Source organism: Myotis myotis, unplaced genomic scaffold (assembly GCF_014108235.1).
Source record: "Myotis myotis isolate mMyoMyo1 unplaced genomic scaffold, mMyoMyo1.p scaffold_m19_p_7, whole genome shotgun sequence".
NCBI lineage: Eukaryota > Metazoa > Chordata > Mammalia > Chiroptera > Vespertilionidae > Myotis > Myotis myotis.
In genome coordinates, this window is record NW_023416379.1 from 73,444,670 (window position 1) to 73,461,351 (window position 16,682).

Below are 16,682 nucleotides of genomic sequence, written 5' to 3' on the forward strand. Positions count from 1 at the left end.
ATACACGTTACAGTAAATACGCCAGACGCTGCTCTAAGAGTTTTACTTTAATTAACTCATCTAATCCTCACAACTCTACGAGGTCCATGCTATTATTTCCCCTTTCACATCTGAGGGAACTGAAGCACAGAGAGCTGAAGTAACCTCCTCAAGCAGAGGCACGGGGCTTGGGGGGTGGTGGAGCTGGGCCTGCAGCAGGGATGCGAATGCAATCAGTCTGGACCCGTGTCCATACTCCATACTCCGGGCTGCCTCCCAAACAAGCAGGTCAGGAACAAAGTCCAGGAGGAGACCACTGCTCTGTTTCTGGGCACAGACTCTACAAACTCCACCAGCTCTGCACCCTGGACTCGCTCTCTAGAACGACTGATAGTGCTATTTCTGAAAACCCGATATAGCCACCGTTCCCACCCAATCCCCAACAGAACGGATTCTCTCTGGTACCTTCCTCTTTGTGTCACGAGCTTCCGACTTGGAAACTAGGGCAGATGCATCATGTTCCTGTACCTTAGCTACATTACAAGGAAAGTGGGAAAGGCAGGTGTCTGACATTGTGTGCTTGTGTGAAAAGAGAGAGGTCTGTCCTCATGGGCGGGAGAGAGGATTTCCACACACAGGAATTTCCCAGGAAATCAAAGTTATGGCAGCCAAACTAAACGACAAGATATCTGCCACACTATGGCGGTAGAGGTGGATACGGCAAAGAAGAAAAAAGATTTACGAGCAAAAGACAGGACTTGATGTGGGTGACAAATCCACAAAGAGCTTCTGATCTCTTCCTATGATATTCCCAAGTGTGGAGCACAGTTGTGGAGGATGGGGATTCCAGGGTCCGTGGCTGGATTAAAATACTCGAGAAATCGTGGTAGTGATGATTATGAAATCAGGAAGATGGGGATGGGGACAAGAGCAGAGGAAACGTGTCTGGCACTCTAGAAGTACATAATCAATAGCCTCTGCTACCGTGGTTAGTATTATCATCATTATTTATTCCAAGTCAAGAGGCTCGGGTAGTTTGGCTGTGCAGTCACACAACAAATAGGTACTGAGCACCTAGTAGATTCCAATTACTGAGTGAGGCATTAGCAAAAAATATAAAGACAGCAAAACGCACATGATCTGCATCCTCATAGAGTTTATGGTAAGTATATAGGAGAAGGAAATGAGTACTCAAATAACATACGGATAAATGACATAAAAGGCAAGTGCTACAAAGGAGAAGTATATGGGTGGCACTGTGGCTGTATGAGGAAGACTGACCTTTTAAGTGATTCTTGAGGGAAGGCCAGAGAGGAGGAATAAGTCAACCAAGAGAGGTAATCCCCCTGAGCAAGGTGGGGCAGCAGAGAGAATGGCCAACCATGTGTCCTGAGAAAACACTGCATTCCAAGAACTAAAGGGGGGAAAGGGGGGCAGTGTGACTAAAGAGAAGAGGCAGGGACCAGATGATAAGAGACTTCCAAACCACATAAGGGATGCTTATGATCCCAAGGCCAGTGAGGAGGACCACAGCACCACAGTTCGCTTCTTAACCAGCCTTCTAACCCACCTGGGACACTGGAGTGTCATCACCACGTGAAATAGCTTACGTGGGTTTAAGATATTGTTAATACCCAACACTTAACATGCAGTGTTATGAAGGCCTGAATGGTTTAAGATCTCTGAAGATGCTTTAAAAAACACATGTTGGAACTTCTGCCCTCCACTTCCCCCAAAAAAGTGTTTTAAGTCATAGAACCAAAGGAAGATAAATTAAAGATAGAAAGGATAGATTGGGGGGAGAACCAAGATGGCGGCATAGGTTAACGCCAGAGTTTGCTGCTTTGAACAACTACTTCAAAAGTGAAACCAAAAAACGGAAGGGACATCACCCAGAACCACAGGAACGCTGGCTGAGTGGAAGTCCTACAACTAGGAGGAAAGAGAAACGCATACGGACACTCAGAGGAGGCGCAGTGCTGAAGTCAAGTTCTGAGGTGCAGAGTGCGCGGAGCGGGCTGGCGGCGGAGGGCGCGGTTGGCGTTTTCAATCGGGAGGGCGTCGCAGACTCTGAGCTCCAGATCAGGGCGAGTCTTTAGGGACCCAGACTCAAACGGGAGAAGCGGGATTGTCTGGCTTCGGTCAGAGCGAGTGCAGCTTTCTCTCTGAGCTTTGCAGCGGGTGCTGGGACTCAGAGAGGCAGAGCCCCTGGGGACAGGACTGAGAGCCGCCATAACTGCTCTCTCCGGCCCACCCTGTCGATCCTGTTCGACCCGCCCCGCCCATGCCCTGCACAGAGGCATTTGCCGGATAGCCTCAGGCAAAGGCTAGATTAGCACCTCCCTAGAGGACAGAAGTTCTCTCACTGCAGACACAGCTGATTCTCATAGCCAATTGGCCTGGAGGTCAAACCCTCCCTGGTATTAGCTACAACAAGGTTTAACTATAAGACTGCGAACAAAGACCACTAGGGGGTGCACCAAGGAAGCATAACAAAATGCGGAGACAAAGAAACAGGACAAAATTGTCAATGGAAGATATAGAGTTCAGAACCACACTTTTAAGGTCTCTCAAGAACTGTTTAGAAGCCGCCGATAAACTTAATGAGATCTACAAGAAAACTAATGAGACCCTCGATCTTATATTGGGGAACCAACTAGAAATTAAGCATACACGGACTGAAATAACGAATATTATACAGACTCCCGACAGCAGACCAGAGGAGCGCGAGAATCAAGTCAATGATTTGAAATGCGAGGAAGCAAAAAACACCCAACCGGAAAAGCAAAATGAAAAAAGAATCCAAAAATGCGAGGATAGTGTAAGGAGCCTCTGGGACAGCTTCAAGCGTACAAACATCAGAATTATAGGGGTGCCAGAAGATGAGAGAGAGCAAGATATTGAAAACCTATTTGAAGAAATAATGACAGAAAACTTCCCCCACCTGGTGAAAGAAATGGACTTACAGGTCCAAGAAGCGCGGAGAACCCCAAACAAAAGGAATCCAAAGAGGACCACACCAAGACACATCATAATTAAAATGCCAAGAGCAAAAGATAAAGAGAGAATCTTAAAAACAGCAAGAGAAAGAAACTCAGTTACCTACAAGGGAATACCCATACGACTGTCAGCTGATTTCTCAACAGAAACTTTGCAGGCCAGAAGGGAGTGGCAAGAAATATTCACAAAGTGATGAATACCAAGAACCTACAACCAAGATTACTTTATCCAGCAAAGCTATCATTCAGAATTGAAGGTCAGATAAAGAGCTTCACAGATAAGGAAAAGCTAAAGGAGTTCATCACCACCAAACCAGGATTATGTGAAATGCTGAAAGGTATCCTTTAAGAAGAGGAAGAGGAAGAAAAAGGTAAAGATACAAATTATGAACAACAAATATGCATCTATCAACAAGTGAATCTAAGAATCAAGTGAATAAATAATCTGATGAACAGAATGAACTGTTGATTATAATAGAATCAGGGACATAGAAAGGGAATGGACTGACTATTCCTGGGGGGGGAAAGGGGTGTGGGAGATGCGGGAAGAGACTGGACAAAAATTGTGCACCTATGGATGAGGACAGTGGGTGGGGAGTGAGGGCGGAGGGTGGGGCAGGAACTGGGAGGAGGGGAGTTATGGGGGGGAAAAAAAGAGGAACAAATGTAATAATCTGAACAATAAAGATTTAATTAAAAAAAAAAAAGAATTCTTTCTATTGGAAAAAAAAAAAGATAGAAAGGATATGCCCAGCTGGTGTGGCTCAGGGGTTGAGGGCTCAATCCCCGGTAGGGGGCGTGCAGGAGACAGCCAATCAATGATTCTCTCTCATATTGATGTTTCTATCTCTCTCTCCCCCTCTCCCTTCCTCTCTGAAATCAATAAAATATATTTTTTTTAAAGATAGAAAGGATAGAGACATTATCTAGCCTAATGTCCCTCACTTTCTGGAGAAGAAATCATACTGGCCATTAGGGACAAAACCAGGACTAAACCTCAGTCCTAGATTTCCAATCCAGTGCTGATCCCTGCCACTCAGAAAATCCCATCTCCTTCATCTGCCCAGGAACCAACACTGCCTCGATGCACCAAGAAGGCTGGCTCGCTCCACTGCTGAGCACAAGCCTCTAACCCAGCGGTTCTCAACCTGTGGGTTGCGACCCCTTTGGCGGTCGAATGACCCTTTCACAGGGGTCGCCTAAGACCATCCTGCATATCAGATATTTACATTACGATTCATAACAGTAGCAACATTACAGTTATGAAGTAGCAACGAAAATAATTTTATGGTTGGGGATAAAAACATGACGAAATGTTTTAAAGGGCCAGAAGGTTGAGAACCACTGCCACACGATAGCTTCTCTTCCATGGCAGACTGGTATTTTTTAACCCTTAATGTTTTAATTCCTCAAGTATCTTTTCTGATTTTCCAGATACTGTTCTATGTAAACTGACTGTGATTGCTATCATTTTACACACATGCTATTCCACAACTGGCTTATTGAATTCTATCAAGAGAGAAAAGCAGGCATTGACTGCATCTGAGTTACATCAACATTTTTATATACAAATTCTTTTTGCGTGAATTTCCTGTTATGTTATTAAAGGTATAGACCCTCAAAATTAACCAAAGTTGCTCGTGATTAGCACAAGATAACCACAACAGCCCATCTTGATTCCTAATATGTCTCCTCTTTTAAAAGCTGACTTGCACTGAATTCACTATGGGATTAAGCAACCGGCAAGCAGGGAGGTGTGCGATGCCATTCAGACATTCAGAAGCACAGAAAATGCGCTTGCACACCTGCCAGAAGCTTCTGTTGCCAGAACTTGTGGGAGGAAGAATGATGCAGTACTAATTGCGGTGCCCTTGGCAGTCCCCAAACCGCAAGTTCATCCATCTCAGGAAGACGGAGCCGTGAGGCAGCACATGAGGGAAGGTGCAGGGAGCAGGGCAACCCCCTCTGACAGCTCAACAACAAGACAGTGAGGATCAGTGCTCGCCTTCCATACGTCAGCAAAGCCACCCACCAGGTTTTATGTAACGTTTTGCTGGCTGCCAGGTGATTCCTCCTCTTCCTCCCACAAGCTATTTTCGAAACGACATCACTTGCTGAGCCTTCCCTGCTCACCTCCTCTCCATTCCACAGTGCTTCACTGCACGTGACTGTCCTTCTCTTTCATGGATCGTATCATCCTTAAACACAGACTTCCAACTGGTGTAAGATGAGATGAGAGACACTGGGTTCCTGGATTCTAATCCCCCTGCAGGAAGGCACATTTTCTCCTCTGTGTCATTAATCAGTAAAGGTGCTGATAAAGGGCCACTCCATATTATAGGTCATTCCGTTGAGCTGTAACATCACTCAGGTAAAATTCAGAATAAGAAGTCGTCAGGCTTCATAAAATTTATCTTACCCCAATAAAACGTCGTTAAGGAGTCCTTCATTTTTCATAAGGAAAATCCAAGAGCAAGGAAAACACGGCTCAGAAGCAGTTTTATAAAATTAATATTACTTTTGCAGTAAATCAAACCCTCGGGGGCATTTCAGAAGTTATACCTAGAAGTCAACCTTAAAGTTCAATTTAAAGGCATTTTTTCAAAAAGTAAAATCAGGCTGACAGCCATAAGCCAGGTCCATCAAAAGGCTTAACTCAGTAAAATCTTAAAAAAGACACTCTTTAAACATGGCACAGGTTTAAAATGCAGTAGGTACAGTTAACCTGCTAACAAAGAGAGAACTTAACAAGCATTACAGAATATCCCCCTGGCGGTTTTCAGAAGTACTGCCGTCTGTGAAATTGCAGAGATGTTCAATTGTGAAAGAAGACACTTACTGAGACTCAAATATATTCCTGAATACCTGGGAACACTCTACAAAGGCTACCCAAAACTGTCACTGAATTAAGCACTCCAACAAACTGAACATGCTCATAACTTTTTTATTGGTAGCAAGCACTTGATCAGCAGCGGAAGAAATTTTCCCATCCTCCCTCTGATACCTGACAAGCTACTTTTAGCTCTAATTGTGAACAAAATTCTTTTTCTTTAAATGTAGGGTTGAGAAACAGAACCCCCAGTTTGGCAAGGACAACAAAAGCCATTCACACTGGTTCCTATGTTGCTGCTCCCAGTACATGGTATCAAATGTACTAGAAAAGCATGGAGATGAGGTGCAACAACCTCCAATATGAATGGTTGAGGGAGAGATATCTCTGGGTCTCTGCACCCCTCACAGCCTCTTCTGCTTCAGGAAAGCCCTTTGTGCCTGTACAACAATTAATTTTATGTGCCAACTTGGCTAGGCTATGGTGCCCTACTGTTTGGTCCAACAGTAATCTAGGTATTGCTGTGAAGGCAGTTTGTAGGAGTAATTAACATTTTTAATCAGTAGACTTTAAGTAAAAGAAATTATCCTGAATAGTGTGGGTGGGCCTAATCCAATCAGTTAACGGCCTTAAGAGTGAAAACAAGTTTCCTGGAGAAGGAAGAATTCTGCTTCAAGACTGTAATATACAACTCCTGCCTGAGTCTCCAGCATGGTGGCTTGCCCTACAAATTACAGGCTCCAAACTGCAACTTGAATTCTTGCCTGAGTTTCCAAGTTTACCCCACAGATGTCAGATTTGATAATCTCCCCAATCATATGAGTCAATTCCTTAATTTCTCTCTCTCCTGTCACCCCCTTTCTATCCCTCCTCCCCTTCTCTCATCTCCTCCATTCCACCCCCCTTTTTGTCTCCTAGTATCTCCTATGGATTCTGTTTCTCTGGAGAGTCAGGAATGATACAACCTGTTTTAAGTATCAGGCTTAGGAAATATTCGGAAAATCACTGGGGTAGAAAATCAAACAGAAAAAAACCACCAATAACAGTTTTCAGATAAGTACTTTATACGTTTTTTTCAACAAAGGCTAAGCTTTTCATACAAGTACCCCTTTTAGTGTTTTACTAAAAACATAATTTTTTAACCCAGAACAAATTAAGTGTAAACTATAGATATGACTTCTCTCTTTTTTTAAATGTTTTTATTCATTCGGGGGGGGGGGTGGGGGAGGGAGACAGAGAGAAACACTGATCGACTGCCTCCTGCATATCCCGCACTGGGAACCAAGCTCCCAACCCTGACCAGCAATCAAACTGGTGACCTCTCAGTGCCTGAGATGATGCTCAACCTATTGAGCCACACCAGCCAAGGCTCTCTCCCTCTTTTTTTATTTTTATTTTTTTTATTCATTTTGTCCAGTTGAAAGGACACACAGTATATTGAAAGGATATACTGGGTGTCACTGAAAAGATATCGTATTTTTCCATGTATAAGATGCTATTTTTTTCTAAAATCGTTAGACTGAAAATTGAGGGGCGTCTTATACACGGAAGTCAGCTGAGGAGAGAGCCATGTGGGTGCAGAGCTACCAATACTTTGTCAAACAGGCTTCCTCCAATCACTAAGCCTTATTGTTATTGACATCAGCTATGCCGTAATTAGAGGTGGAGAGTGTGCAGATGCAACAGGAATCGGAGTGTTCTGAGCCCATAAAGATGTCAAAAAATAAAAAGATAAATACCAGTAAGCAATTGTCATATTCTGCAAAATTCAAACTGAATGTAATCAGCTATGCAAAAGAGCATGGAAACAGAGCTGCAGAGAGAAAATTTGGACCTCCTCCCATTGAGTGTATGATCAGAGAGTGGAGAAAACAGGAAGAACAACTCCTTAAGATGACAAAAAAGAAGAAGACCTTAATAGGAAAACCAGCAAAATGTTTAAAATACTGATTTCTTAATTTTGTGTTGGACAAGTGGGGGGCATCTTACACATGGGGGCATCTTATACATGGAAAAATACAGCACTTTACGTATTCAGAGATTTCACTAAGCATTAATGATCCACTGCTGTGTAATAAATAACTCTATAATTTATTATCTCACACCAGTGCTGAGGGTCGGGGGTCCACATGTGCCTTACCTAGGTGGTTCTGACCCAGGATCTCTCACTAAGTTGCAGACAAGCTTCAATCATCTGAAGATTTGAGTAGGGCTGGTGGGGCCAGAGATCTGTTCCAAGAATGTTCGTTCACCTTGGCTAGTGGCCTGAGTTCCCCCTAGCTATTGGCAGAAGTTCTTCCTCCCAGGTACTTTCCACAGGGCTGCTTGATTGTCCTCACATTATGGCAGATGGTTCCTCTCAACACAAGCAATCCAAGAACAAGGAGGATGCCACATGCCTATTATGAGCTAGTCTTGGAAGTCCCCTGCCATCACTTCTACTACATTCTGTCCATTAAACAGCCACACTCCACCTTTTAACAGGAACAGGAACAAAGTGTTTTTAGACATATTTTAAAACCACCATAGGGCGTGAAACCATAATCTTGATTTGATCATTGAGCTTTAATTGGTCTTTATTTCTCTTGGTTTTAGCCTACTGTTGGAATTGAGAATTAGTTTGTCTCTTTCCATCCTACAAGTCTCTAAATGTGGAGACTCTCTATATACTTTCTTTTCCTACTTGTGAACTGGACACTTCATCTCATCTTTAACAGCAGCCAACATGCACACCATTAGCACTCTGGTTTTAGCTCTTCCTCTATCAGTACAAGTGTATTACGTACATGAACTCTTTACAGATGTCTCATCTTCTAGAGCAGGGGCGAATCCTAGGTCACTGGCCGGCTATTAGGCTAACTGGTCCTGGCTTCAGTGCAGTAGGTCCACCTGCATGGAGAACGGTGGTGGTGGTGATAGTGGGACTCTTTATGCAACCTGACTATTCCACAGGCAGAGAAGTGTCCCTCTGAAGTGTTGTAGGTTTGGTAGGCATGCTGCATAGGGGCCTATTTAGCTCAGATAAAATCCTCGTTACTTACCACTGACTAGGAACCCATCATTTCTGGAAAAGCTCGATTTTAAGAGCATTTTGAGCTCTCCTCAGAAGGAAATGCTTAAATTGGGCCTAAAAGGGTCCACTTAAGCATTTTATCCAACCCCTATTCTCACAATTGATTATTTTCAGTTAATTAATTCCTTCCAAATAATCCTATATTTAAACAACTCTACTAATGGAAGAGGCAAGGTGCAAGGTAAAGGGAAGGGAGATGACATTTTTAAAACTATTCTCATATGTTGAGTGCTATGCAAAATATTTTACAAGTCATTCAATTTAATTCTCACATCAGAAATGTAAGATAGACATTATTATCTTCATTTTATAGATGAAGAAACCCAGTCTCAGGGAACTTAAATAATGTACCCAAAATCACACCACTAGCATTAGCATGAAGCCCAGGTTGTCTTAATTCCAAATTCCACTGTGGTTAAGTTGGCTTTTGCTGGTAGTAACAAATCCAAAATCACAGTGACCTACCACATCATTTATTCTTTGTTCATGTGGAATGAAAATTACAGGCTCTGCTCTACGCTGCAGGTCTACTTTGCATGTCTTCTCATACTGGGACTTAAGCATGAGGAACAGTCCCCATCTGGAAAGAATTCAAGCCAAATCACACAAACCACACGTAAAGCCTCTGCTCAGAGTTGCCATACATCATGCTAACTCACATTCCACTGACCAAGCAAAGCAAGTCACAGGAAAGCCTTACTGTGGGGGGACAGAGTACACTCTGCCTACTAGAAATTGCCGGAAATCAAATAGCTAAGGATGTGGATACACATTTCCTATAATATTCTTAAATTCCTTACTCCACATAAGAAGAAAAGGAAAGTGAATAGCTGATAGCTACAGAAGCCAATTGCAATAGTCACTATTGTTGCTCCCCAAATAATTTCAGCTCTCTTCCAGGGCACATGGAAGGACTGTATGTCCTCATCCCATTAATGTCATGGGTGGCTAGGTAGCTAGCGTTTGTCACTGAAATATGAGCCAGGGGGATATGTCACTTCCGGGTGAAGCTGTATAAGATAGTGCATGATTGGGCACTTTCTTTTCTGACAATGTTTCAAATGATGACTGCAGTTTGAGTCTGGAATGAGGACAATAATGGGACAGAGCCTAAACCAATCCATGATGAACACATGAAATGAATAAGAAATTATATGGCCATCTTTGTCACCTCAACATTATGACAAGCCAAAACTAAATTATGAGTGAGCAGAAGCTGAAATATAAAAGAGAGACAAAATAAAAAATGACAAATATAGTATGCAGTTATAATTCTAAAAATGGAGCAGATACAAAGAAAGAGACTCACCAGGAGAGTTCATGTGGCTCATGAGTATATTGATGAATTTCCAAACCTGATCTGCCTTTATCACTACAGTTTTCCGGCCATGTTCAGGATGAACAAACCATTACAATACCCTATTTTTCTTAAACAGCCCAAGTGAGTCTTCAATTTAAAAAAAAAAAGGCAGGACTAAATGAAACCTATCAGATGCTCTTCAGTGGTCGGCAAACTCATTAGTCAACAGAGCCAAATATCAACAGTACTTCTTCAAAATAGACTTGCCCAGGCCGAAAACCAACTTCTGCGCATGGGCCACAAAGTTTCAATAGCACTGTACACGCACCCACACGTGGTATTTTGTGGAAGAGCCACACTCAAGGGGCCAAAGAGCCACATGTGGCTCACGAGCCGCAGTTTGCCGACCACGGCGTAACCAAAAAAAATTTATATGGTAAATCCAATTACAGAATAAAGATTCACTTCCTAATATAAGCATTAATTTTTTACTGATATCAAGTTAAGGTAATAAATACTTATAATAAGAAATGTTAAATATATATACTTACATAAACTCACTAAATATCTCCTACTAAATATCATCTAGGTAAATTTGAGGAAATGGAGAAGTAAGGCAAAAATAAAAAAAAATACTCTCCCAGAATTAAAATGCTAAAACAAAAGAAAAAGAGAATCTCATCTTCCTAAAAGGTATTATTATTCGTAAAGCTAAGGAGAGAAGCTAAATCTTTTATAAACACGGTCTGATCATGGACAACTTCCCAAGGAAAATCTTAAACACATGAAAGTACCTACAGTAATAGGGGGCTCAGACCAGGCATTCAATAAATACTTGGTTGACTGACAGATCATATAAATCATTAGGAAAAGTGCTTGCTTTATAAATCACTAAGTACATATATGCATATTTCATATCCCAGACAAAAAGCTATTAGTGATGATCACATTGGTTGACTATTGGGCCAGATGCTATAATTTTAAGATCTAAAAAGAAATTAATGTAATAAATTAGGCATACAATTGCCAGGAAGATAAAATGACAAAGTGTGTCAGTTAAGAGTGTTCAATTATTTTACATAAATACAAACCCATTTACTTTAAGGAGAATAATCATACCTTTTAAAATGAAATCAATCAGCACCTTTCTTAGAATTGCTTTCATTGAGCACTAGCATATTGAGCTTAATTTTTGTTTATCACATGCCAAGTCTTTTACATCAAAATAGTACTGACTAAAAAGCTACTTTATGGAAGACTTTTCATAGAGAAGAAGCAAAAAAACATCTAAAAAATATGTTATAAGTTATGGTACAGTTCTGAAGCACTGAACTTTATAGTAAATTCAAACAGTACATTGGCCAAGGAGATAACAAAGTACAAATTAGTTTCCAACAGGTTTGGGTTTTAGAGACTAAAATGAAGTAATAACCAAAAAGTTGTTTCAATTACATTTTAACAAATCAATAAACTTAAATTGCCTAACTTTTTGATAGTTATATTATCATCTGTATGCTTACCAAGTCCTTAAATCTTGTTTTTGTGTCTAATTCAGCTAGGATGATGGACAAATAGGAGAGTAACAAAATTTATACTTAATTGATTTTTAAAAGATTGGATTCATTTCCACCTTTAACTGACAGGCTCTATAGAATGGCATGTGACAAGTATAAGTGAATGAAATAAAACTGAATTACCCTGGTTGTCGTTCTTGTTCCTGTGTATAGTATATCCAGTTTGGGAGTGACACATTCTGAATCTCACTATTCAAGCACTAAGGGAATGGCTCCTCCACGTGACAGTCCAGCACAGCAATGATACATTTCCTCATTTTAATTAACCTAATGGTCTATTCACCCATCATCCTTGGAGGTCTATTTCATTACCCTAAATTAACATCTTCTTTCCATTAATGTTACAGATAATGAAAAAAAAAATGCTGCATTCATGTGTGCCTTACAACACATTTAATCTATAGTGCTCCTTTGCTTAGTGATTACAAACCTTTAAATTTTCTTTGAAAATCACTCAGACTACCAGCAGCCAGATAATTTATTTACTCCTGTGCAGCGAAGGCCATTAATAAGGAAAATAAAAATGCAATATTTCAAGAATAAGAATATCTATTCATTAGCTCAATGAAAGCAATTCTAAGAAAGGTGCTGATTGATTTCATTTTAAAAGGTATGATTATTCTCCTTAAAGTAAATGGGTTTGTATTTATGTAAAATAATTGAACACTCTTAACTGACACACTTTGTCATTTTATCTTCCTGGCAATTAGAAGATTGATTTCTCCAGTTTAGAGTCAAATATAAGAACAACAAAGTAATTTTAATTGTTCAAGAGGACTGTTTAAAGCAAATGTGTGCCAGTTTAATGAGAAATTATTTGGTCATAATTCTTTGATACAAATTCAGCACCTAAGGCCAAATTGCCAATCAACCCTTGGACAGAAATTTACATATATGTCAGCCAATTATTTTTTAGCTTTCCCAATTAATCCTTGTCAATCAAAATACATGCATACACCTCAATTTGATTAAAACATATTCTCAAAAGTGTTAACTGTTAAACAAAAGTGCATTCCTTTGAACTCGCTCCCTCTTCCCATCTAATCTTCACCCTACTTCAGAATCTGCTCTCAAAAAGTATTCTGTTACCTCAAAGAAACCATAAATTTTAAGTGGACATTCTATTTTTATGACGTTGTAAAACTCTCATTGATTTGAAAATATAGATATTTTATAAAAGTGATTGGATTTAAAATTAATCCATTTTGATTAAAATCTCTTTTCAAGTACACACCTTAGTTAGATTTTTCTACAGAAATCTCTGTATAGCATTATCTTAATACTAGGGGCCTGGTGCACAAAATTTGTGCACTGGGGGGTGGGGGGGGGGGCCCTCAGCCCAGCCTGCATCCTCTCCAATCTGGGACCCCTCAAGGGATGTTCAACTGCCACCAGTAGTCAGACATCCCTCTCACAATCCAGGACTGCTGGCTCCCAACCGCTCGCCTGCCTGCCTGCCTGCCTGATTGCCCCTAACCACTTCTGCCTGCCAGCCTGATCACCCCCTAACCACTCCCTTGCCAGCCCAATCGCCCCCAACTACCCTCGCCTGCCGGCCCGGTCGCCCCCAACTGCCCTTCCCTGCTGGCCTGGTGGCCCCTAACTACCCTCCCCTGCTGGCCTGGTTGCCCACAACTGCCCTCCCCTGTCGGCCATCTTGTGGCTGTGGGCACTGCCACCTTTGAGGGCGTGGCAATCAATTAGCATATTCCCTCATTATTGTCTGTGGGTGCCACCATCTTTACGACAGCCTGAGGGTCAATTAGCATATTCCCTTTTATTAGATAGGAAACAGTCAGATGTGTGCACTTTAGAAATATTTGCTATACATCTGAACACAGTATTTTTTAATTCTTTGAAATTCACTTCACAAAGCTGAATGCTGACTGGAGTAGTGCATTTTCCAAAACTTAATGAAACAAATACTCAAACACTTCAAGATCAACTACCCCCAAAGTTAAACTTGGAAGCCCGGGAATATTTTTGTGTCTATTATGACAATAGCAAAAACAAATGGTTATTCATTCCAACTATTTTTCTTCAGTGATTAATATATAGAATTATTTTGTCAAAACATACAGTTGAGCCTACCCTCCTCTGGATTTTATCATTATAGGAACAAATGCATTCATTCCCTCTCCTCGTTAAGTTATTCTGAGGCAAGTGTTCTATTACCTGCAACTAAAAGGAAATGTCACTCATTGTTTTGAGGCACAAAAAAGAGTAAGACCGTAGGCTTAAGAATAGAAAAGACTCCTCTATCCTCCAGGGTCAAGATGTTGAAGTTTCATGAGAGGAATTTTCAAACACAGTGCTGACGAGGACTGCAACTCCTGGGCCCCAGCCCTGGCTGAGAGTGAACACCAAGGAATGTTTTTGAGTGTCTGTGCAAGCTTAGAGGCTGGAACTAAAGTGCTGGAAGACTAGCTGAACCTCCCTCCACCATTAGAAGTAAGTGCTGGACTAGCACTGGCAGCACATTTGTCTATTACTGCAGGGCATTAGGCTGCAGGGAGAACCAGGGGACAAAAGTTGCACTGGGCTGCAGGGAACACAACCCCTTTGGTAAAATAATGAGATCATCATGTTTCCCTTCTGTGAAAAGAGTAACCAGAACCAACTATAGGAATGAGTAAGCTCCTGGGAGTTCTCAGGAAACTACAGAGAGAGGAATCTCGAAAATAAAAGAAATTCTCAAGAAAATGTGGCAGGGCTAAGGGTAATATCTATGAAATATTAAAGAATTATAACCTGCCTTTCCATCTTGCCTTCCTTCCTGTTTCCAGCACGGAGGAGTCAGCATTGTGACTGAGGTGGCTAAGGACACAGCAGTGAGAAAGAGCAGGGGTTCTATATAGAGAACCCAGCCAGTCAGGGCCGTGGCAGGGGTGACCTGGAGGTGCTAGGCAGCAAAGACAGGAATGTGAGTGGGAGATCTAGGTACATTAAGTTATTTTTGGTTAAGCAAAAAATATACTGAGGATAATAGGTGCTGTGTTTCTCACTGCCAGAGAACATATTTACAAAGAACTTCGAGATGCTGAGTTAGAATTGAAGGTATCATTAAGAACCCCTGATTTCATTATACACACACAAAGATACAGAAATATATACAGATGTGTGTATTTGTTTATACATGTGTATATGCTTCTTATAACCTTTACATACATATATATATCCCAATCATATATATACATATATGTGTGTATATGTGTGTGTGTGTGTGTGTGTGTGTGTGTATCCCAATCCTGTCCCCATATAAAGTCTCATTTTCTTCAGTTACAAAAATAACCTACAAAGGGATATACTAAAGTCATCCTGAATCCGTTCCAGCATTAAATTGTTGGGAGATCCACCTTTCTGCAATCTGCCTAAACCTACTGCAAATAATATTTCAGGAATACAGTCATGACAGTAAAATATTAGATATTCAACAGGAGAAAGCAGAATTATCAATTATGCCTACCACACAACATGAAGTCACACATTATAAATGTTCACTCTCTAGATGTTGTTAGCGCTTAGAGAAGTTGTCACCTCAGCAAATAATTCCTGTTGATGCTAGAAAGACATGACATGAACATTGCTCTGCTTTAAGGTCGGGGGTGGGGGGGGCCCTATCACTGACAAAAAGCTACCACTCTAACTTATTTCACTTCTACTTTATGCTAGAGATGAAATTTTAAATATTAAAAACCAGAACACATAACATGCAGAGAGAAGCCAAGGAAAAGCAATTAGAATTGTGAAATATTAATTTTAGCTTTTGCTTCTTATAACCTTGATAAATATATCAATCATAATGTTTATTTTTCTGCTAAAGCTAAAGTATAAAATGCCCTTGTAAAATGAACATGTATCTATGAACTCTTCTACTCTTTTTTCACAACTTTGCCATCCCCATAAGTAACAGAAAACAAATTTAGCATTAGACGCCATGATAATCATTCTACCTCTACTCAATGATTCTTATAGGAAATATATATTTATTTTCTATCTAACTCAGAAACATTGTTTTGCTAAATTGCCTATATATACATAGTATCTCAAATGCTATTTGAGCCAGCATAACATCTTACTGGTTTCCTCATTAATTTCATGAGTTAAATAAAATCTTTGACAAGTTCACTTTATATTAACAAGTTTATTTCATATCTCAACTTTCAGAAAATTATCCTTTAATACAATAAAAACATAAACCATGTCTGTACATAATTATGATGGGTCTGTTTATGCAACCACACTGCTCATTATTGTTTAGATTAAAAAAATAGTGATGAAAATAAAAACCATTTACATACTATCCCATGTTATTGTCTCCCTCATAGGAATCATAATTTTCAGTATAAAAAAAATTAATGTACTGCTTCATTTTCTCCAATTGAATTTTTTTTCATTTTTAAATTTCTTTTTCAATTACAGTTTACTTTCAATATTATTTTGTATTGGTTTCAGGAGTACAGAATAGTGGCTAGACAATTATGTACTTTACACAGTGTCCCCTGAAATTTCAGTACCCAGCTGGCACCATATATAGTTGTTATTAACTATATTCCCTATGCTGTATTTTACATCCCCATGACAGTTTGGCAGCTACCAATTTGTATTTCTTCATCCTTCACCTGTTTCACCCAGCCCCCCACACCTGTCCCCTCTGGCAACCATCAGTCAACTCTGTGTCAATGAGTCTGTTTCAATTTTGTTTGTTCATTTATTTTGTTGTTTAGATTACACATATAAGTAAAGTCATATGGTTATTTTTCTTTATCTGGCTGGCTTAATTCACTGAGCATAATACCCTCTAGGTAATAATTTCTCTGGTAAGCTCAGAAAAGCTAGGAAGAAAAGTGTTGACCATTAATGAACAACTCACAGACAAGGGAGCCACAGCTCTGGCAACTGGCAGGGGGTTCTCTTGAGTGAGCTT

The 16,682-nt window shown here is 40.4% G+C and overlaps 1 protein-coding gene across 2 annotated transcripts in view; it reads right to left on the reverse strand.

Moving 5' to 3' along the window:
* The window catches only part of PRIM2 (DNA primase subunit 2), a 286,500-nt gene that overhangs the window by 157,137 nt on the left and 112,681 nt on the right, over positions 1 to 16,682 (reverse strand). The window lies entirely within an intron of this gene.